General features: G+C 39.6%; 1 protein-coding gene across 2 annotated transcripts in view; it reads right to left on the bottom strand.

Annotated features, from left to right (window-relative positions):
• Positions 1 to 6,461, bottom strand: part of adgrg1 (adhesion G protein-coupled receptor G1) — a 21,446-nt gene extending 14,985 nt beyond the window's left edge. For both annotated transcript variants that reach the window (XM_061042551.1, XM_061042559.1), the window contains exon 1: positions 6,139 to 6,461. The gene's annotated coding sequence lies outside the window, so the exon portion shown is untranslated. The remainder of the gene's footprint in view (positions 1 to 6,138) is intronic.
• Positions 6,462 to 7,284: the final 823 nt, after the last annotated feature.

Raw genomic sequence — 7,284 nt, 5'->3', positions numbered from 1 at the left:
CTATTTCAGCCCTGCTCAGAACAGGCTGTTTCTGTGTCTGTACCTTTAAATATGTAAATGAGCTGTGTCTGACCACGCCCCCTCTCTAGAAGGGCTTGGGTGGCTTGGGTCTTTCTTGCACCATTCCCAGTTTACGGTGAGAAGGCAGACGCAGATGACAGGAAAAAAATAAACGAGCAGCTGGGAGTGTCACCCACCTGGGGGAGGGGTTACTGCTCTTTGTGATGTCACAAAGGGAGAATCTCCAAACGGCCTGTTTGAGCACACATTTTCTGAAAAGTGGAGCAGGCAGAAGACATAGAGGATGGACTTAATTGGTGGGTTTATAGACAAGACTAGGGACACATATGAGTGTAAGAAAAACATGTTAAAGTGTATTTTGCATAATATGTGACCTGAAACTGAAGAGCTACAATAATTATTATCTACCAGTAGTATTATCTACTCTATAGGGGGACAAAACGCTACAATAATTGGGATTCACGCTACTCTCACGTCAGTTCACAAGAACAAAGATCATGTGAAAATGCAACCTCTTCATGACTTGGCTTCTTTTGTGGTTTTGGAACTTCCCTTTTTTGATAATTCAAGAGCAGCATAAAACTGTTTGGGGAAAAGGTGTTAAAATGTGCCTACATTGTGGTTTTAACAAAAGGAACTGAATGCACACCCGCCTCTTTTAGATCAGACACAGAGCATGTGACCAAGTCCTATCTCGATTATTAGTGAAAAGGTGATTATTTGATGCAGGTTTTTTTTTTTTTTTTTAAATGTAAGCATTGATTATAGATTATTGTAAAGCCCTTAACTGTTCAGACAGAGCTGTAAAATCAGGCAAGAAGTTGGTTGTGGTCTGCTATGTTGGGGCGTGCAGAAACATGCTGTGGCTGCATCAGCTATTTAACTGGGAAGCAGTGCAATGTGGGTTTATAGTTCTGCAATCACAATAACACTGTGGTATATGTATGAATCAATGTGTCACGGGATGTATCATTTTTTTCTTCAAAGAAGTCACTTGATCTTTTTATTCACACACAACTTGATTGTGATGTTTTAATGCTCTGTTTGTCTTCATGTGACAAAAGAATCAGACATTTACTGAGCAGATTCCATCATCTCATAAAGACTAGAGCCTTCTACCAGACCAGCGTGCATGATCTGATATCTTAAAATTAAAGATAAAGCAACAGCTTTCTGCAAACTTTGAATATGAAACTGCCCTGTGCTTGGTTCTAACTGCAGCTCAGGCGTGAAGACAGGGGTCAACATTTCTGCTCTGTACTCTTCAAAGTCGCACAAATAAACTAATTTGAATGTCTGCTTCTCAGACTTTCAGCCTTTGTGAAACCTCAGATTTGAAACTAGACTGTGTTCATGGAGTAATCAGAGTGATGTCTGAAGTTTCTACTGCTTGGCAAAATGTTGATAAAGCCATGAAGCGTTGTCATCATGTGTTTGGGTGAAACAATGACTCAGAAATCAGATTCTAGTCATTCAGCGTCACACTCATGCTTTGTTCGTTCACAATCACACTCGACATTAATGCGTGACTCACGTTTGGCCTCGACCAAATCCACTATTCTGCCTTCATTACGGGCTCTTCTACTACAGGCGCTTCACTGATAAAGAAGACTTCTAGTTGCACTGAGGGGGAAACAGTAAGGCAGTGTCATCCCACCCGCAGACAGCTGTCAACACACAGAGGAGAGCTCAGTTCTCCACAAATGTGTATGTGTGCAAATGTGCTCTTACGCATATTCTGCACAAGGAAAGTTGCATTGTGTGTGTACATTAACCAAAAACTAAAATATACTTTGTGAAGGGCTTGACAACAGGACATTATTAACTCTCTTCCTACCACCTTTTCACTTTGCTGAAATGTCATGACATGTAAACTAACGCTCTCTCTGCCCCCACACCCTCTCTATTGTCCCTGCACGGCGCCAAGGCATCAATTCAGCACAAGAATTTCCCCTTTCTTTCACTTCCCTGCTCTTTTGAATGTGTGTGTGTGTGTATGAATGTGCGAGACTCAAAGTGAAATGCTGCTCTCACAGTCTAGACTTTTCTCATTTTTCCACATTGAACCCACACTAAACCTGAAACTTGTGGCTCCGCTGCACTTATCACTCAAACACATACACACACACACATTCACAAGTTTGATTTAGAGACACAGTTCACACCTCTAGCAGCCCACTCATGTGTGTGTTACCCGCTGACCTCCCACTCTGTCGCTTCGTGCTTTCCAGTAAAATTTCCCTTAGGCCCTTCCCATCTCTGCATCTCACAGGGGTCTGAGTCACCATGTCGCGCTCAGACAAGCACCCCTATGTTAATCATCTTCACAAGTCGAGTGTGACATCACGCAGAGCCAAAACAATGTGTAAGACTTTTGAAAGATTTGGTAAAAACATGAATGTGGCATGATGCCCTGTCTTTGACTTCCATCACTGCGAAAAGATGCTGCAGGTTTTGGGGGGGGGGGGGGCGCGGGGCGGCTACAGTTCACTGTAGTTTTTGGTGCCAAGAATATAAATGCATAACTAACTACTTTGGTCTCTTCACATTTTAATCTCTGACATTATTTGGTAATGCACAAAAAGACATCTATAAACTCCTCCATTATTTATTATTCAGGTAAACTGTGCAATCTGACTCATTCATGATTATGTCCAATAACACAATGTGCAATACTGAGACCACTACTTTTCTATATTTTGCTTTATTTTCTTCAACTCTCTGTGCTTTGGGTACATTGCTAATTTCTTTAATAATCTGCACTTTTTTATAAACAGCTTTATTTCTTCAAACCTCTTTCTTGTTGTCCTTATTGCTTTACTTCTTATCTTTTATTTATATTAATATTTGCTGACCTGCTATATTTTGTGCAAAAGCAACTGTAATGACTGAATTTCTCCCTGGAATTAATGAAGTATTTCTGATTCTGAAAAAATAAAAAATGTAAGGTAAGACATCCACCACTCTGGCTGAAGATGTTTTGACCTATATATTTTCATTATGGTTCATTTTGACAGATATTTGCAGTTCTACTTGCAAACATGTCTATACCTCTATTCATTTATCTTGTAATATGTTTGTATGTATGGCTTCACATTATTTGTCAGAAACTTTTTTAATACTCTGCCTGAGAATGAATACATAATTTATGATTTGTGTTTGGTGCAAGTGTTAACATCTACAATGGTGCCCATTCTTTAAAAAGTGATATTTGGGGCCCTTTTGCTCTTATAAGACAGGACAGCTGAAGAGAGACAGGGAATGCAGGGAGAAAAGAGAATGGAGGACGACATACAGCAAAAGGCTGAGGCCGGACCAGAACTCACAACCACGGTAACCAGGGGCCACAGCCTGCATAAATGGTGCACAACCACCAGGCCACCAGCAGCCCCACAATGGTGAACATGGTAAACATCATAGCTGCTATACAAAAGCAAGTAAGCATGCGTCATCATAGTATTTTAGCATGCTGATGTTAGCTGTTAGCTAACACCGCTGTGCACAGGTGTAGCTTCACTGAGCTCTTTGCATGTCACACAACTTTCAGATTCAACGGTGAATTCTATTAAAAGGCCTTTTAGACTTCACTGCACCTTACATGTGCAACTTGTTTTCACTGGAGTAAAAGGTGTCATTTCCTTCCTGTCCTCCTTTTAAAGCACCTGAATGTCACATTTTATTTTCCTTTTCAGGCAGTTGTTTTAACTTGCTGAATGCTCACTGAAAAAAAAAAAAAAAAATTCCATTTCAGTTTAATCATTACCTTTTGTGTTACCGTTTCTCTTGGAATAAACTTTAGGTTTGGCTTTCAACAAAACCAAATAAGAGGACATCATTATCTCACCACCACATTCACAGATCTTTTCATTTGATTGTGGTTTTGGATTTTTTTCCTTGCAACAGTTTCAGTCTGCAGCGTTCACCCTGCTCCTCTGCAAGCAAGTGGAGTGACGGGGCAAAGAATGTGCATGGAAGAGTAATCCGAAGAACAAAAGCGGCTCTTTGTTGTCGGGCCTTAGAGCTGAAGTGACAGCCAGCTTGAATAAGGGTCAAAGATCGCTGGCTGGTTTGGAGGCTGTTTAAGAGAAGGGATTCAGGGACATACAGACACAAACATACAGCCAACAGCTCCCTGCAAAACACTTAGCCAAATTGACAGACAGGCTATGGAGGGTAAAAAAAATGATGACTAATTATCCTGGCGCAAAATTTACAACGTTCATATTTTGATTAACTTGGTTTTTTTTCAAGCATCCTCTTCAAGAGAAAGTAATCAACTCATGATGTTAGGTACAGTACAGTAAATGCATCACAGTCAGGTCAGGGGATTTAGAGAAGAAGAATTGTTACTTTTTTCTGTTGTTTTTTTTTGCCATGGGAAGATTGTACCTTACTAGAATGTTTTTGCGCTGCTGCCAACACGTCTAATAGATAAGATTCTAGTTTGTTTCCTTTGGTCACCAAAACAAGAAGCAACTTGCATGCTATAGTGCTGCTGTCTGACGTGTTGATTTACACAATGCAGTTGCAGCTCAGGACTTGTTTGTGTGAAAAAAGAAAGGTTAACAGTGTGAGAAATCTTATGAAAGCGAGGATCACACTTGTCGAAAGCATTCACACACACATAACTTGGAGTTGTCTCTTCTCATGGGAAGCAACACAAACACAACAATAAAAAAGCAGAGACAGAGCGAAAAGAAAAGAGAGAACGAGCATCAAAGACGTCTGCGCTGAAAGGTTTCAAGTTGAAGTGGAAGACTGGATGTAATGTAGCATGAGAAGAATTTTTCCCCTGCGCTACTTTAGCGTTTTCATTCTTTGTGAAAGCACCACAGTGATGTCTCCCTTTATCTGTATGTTGACGTTCTTTGTGAGGAAATTGGAGGAGCAGGTGGAATGCTGCAGATATTTCCTTTGGGGCTCTGAATAAATCAATAAAACAACACACACACGCACACATGCACTGACAAAAAGCCTGCACATTATTGAGCTTAAATCACCCCCAGTGTGGTCGTAGGTAGACTTCGAGGTCACGAGGCTGAGCCTGTCATCAGGGGCTTTCTCTTTCTCATTATGAAAAATGTATAGGCTATTCGTTTCCTTATGACTCACACAGTCAGGCATTTGCATTTCAAGGTATGAACCTTTTAAAAAAAACAAAATACTCTTTGTCTGTCTTCACAATCTCAAGTGCCTCTATGGTCTAAATGCGTCTTGTTCATGAGGCCATTTCACACTATGTTTCTTGTAATCGAGTGAGGTCTTTTGATTTGCACATAAGCGCAGTCAGGAAACCACAAGATACATCTGTGAGAAAAGCAAAGACAATGCATGAAGTAGCTGCCTGCTTCTTCTGATGTCTGCCTTTTAACACCAAACGTTATATCCCAATAATAGGTGAGGGGGAGAATATATCACACAAGGCTTGGCAAGAGGGCTGTCACAATATTTGAAATTTATAAATTAGATTAAAAAATCAACAATATCACCTGTTTTGCAACAAAACACAAGTCCTTCCACCCAATATTGAGTATTTTTTATCTAAAGTCTAAACAGTGCTTTCTCTCATTGGCATTGGTGGCAAGTGAATACCTGTAGATTTAAAGCTCTTGCACTATTGATTGTCAAAATAAAGGGGAGTGTATCGTTTTAAAACATGTTGTATCCAAAAGTATGAAAGCATCGACATTTTTTGATAACCTTAGACTACTTGGTACACAAATCTATAAAAGTCAATGAGGATGCATCAATTATGCACAACAATGCAAGTCAAAATACATGTGAAATAAATAGGCCTATATGCTTTATAAACATGCTGCAGTTTGACACAAAACGTGAAGATATGGGTCATAAATAGTTACAAAGCCATAAATGTTATAATAGGACATATATGTCATAAAACAATCTAATATTTATTTGAAAAAGGAATCAATTAAAAATATATTTAACGCTGAAACTATGAGAAAACATCACTAACAGGATCATAAAGATATGGATGGAGCTGCTAACAAACACGAGACATGCTGATAATGATTCTGTGGTTGTTTTTGAGGAAACCTTTTTATAGCCTATTGTAATATCATGTTGGTATTTTCCATCAGGGTGTGTTAGGCTTACCTTGAGTAGCTTTCCTGCCAAAAGAAGAGGTTACTGGTCTCCTTTCAAGATCTTCGAAAGCTCAAATCATCCAGTTAAAAACTTTCGCACAGTAAAACAGCGCGGGGGAAACGGACGCTAAAACTCGGTTAATTTAATAAACCGAGGCAGCGGGGGAGAAAAAAAATGTTTTGTTTTTTTTTAGTTAGGCTTAAACCTCTTCAGAGGGTTCGAGATATTTGAAAAATGGAAAGTCATAACAAGCAGACGCCGGGCTGAGGTGTCGTCTGAAGCCGCCGTCACATAAAGCCTGGAGCTCTGTCAGCGCCAGCGAGGTGAGAGGAGTCAGTCGTGCTGTGCTGTCAATCACCCATAATAGAGAAGTTTGTTTCCGGTGAGGACTTTCACAATAAATCACCATCTCAGAAACAAGCAGCACTCTCAGATGTTGAAAAATGCACGAAGTGCAGAGTATCCACTTGATGCTGGCTCCAAAAGCCTAGTAAGCCTCATCTACACCCACATTAAAATGCCCATTTTTACAGCAGAACCAAACTTCTTCACAGCCTGGAAAAAACAATGTTTTTCTGTTTCAATTAGGCTATGCTAAACCAAAGTGTAATGCATAGATTTGAGTTATAACTGAGTTGACTGACTGGTGATTTAAGGCCTGCATCAGCTTTCACAATAGCAATTGATCCGATTGCTGATTCAAATTTTTATTTTATTAGGCCTATACTTCTTTATAATTCTTCGTGTCTGTTTTTAACTGAGCTGTGCGATTTGTTAAATTGTTTTTAGTAGTCCTCCTCTTAAAATGTAACTGGAACACGTCTTAGAATCTGCATGTTGCTGATCATCCTCAGAGAAAACCTTTTAGACTCCCACACTGCCAACATTTTCTTTCACATTTGACTAAAAAAACAAAAACAAATTAGTTTGTCCGAAAGGTGACTTTTCTACCCAATAAAAAAACCTCTTCTCTGAATCAGTTGTATCTAGCTCTAGCTTGCATAAATAATCTTTTGTTGTTTTATTTTGAAGTGTCACTTCCGGATTTACTCCCTCTTCTTCTTTTTGTCAAGCAGCAAGGTGTAAAGTGGGAAGGTTCCCGCCTTCATTAAGTAACTGTCAAAAGAAGAGAGACATCAACATTACATAAACTCC

The sequence above is a fragment of the Labrus mixtus genome, chromosome 1, assembly GCF_963584025.1.
Source record: "Labrus mixtus chromosome 1, fLabMix1.1, whole genome shotgun sequence".
Taxonomy (NCBI): Eukaryota; Metazoa; Chordata; class Actinopteri; order Labriformes; family Labridae; genus Labrus; species Labrus mixtus.
The sequence above is the reverse complement of the archived record's forward strand: the minus strand, read 5'-3'. Positions and strand labels throughout refer to the sequence as shown.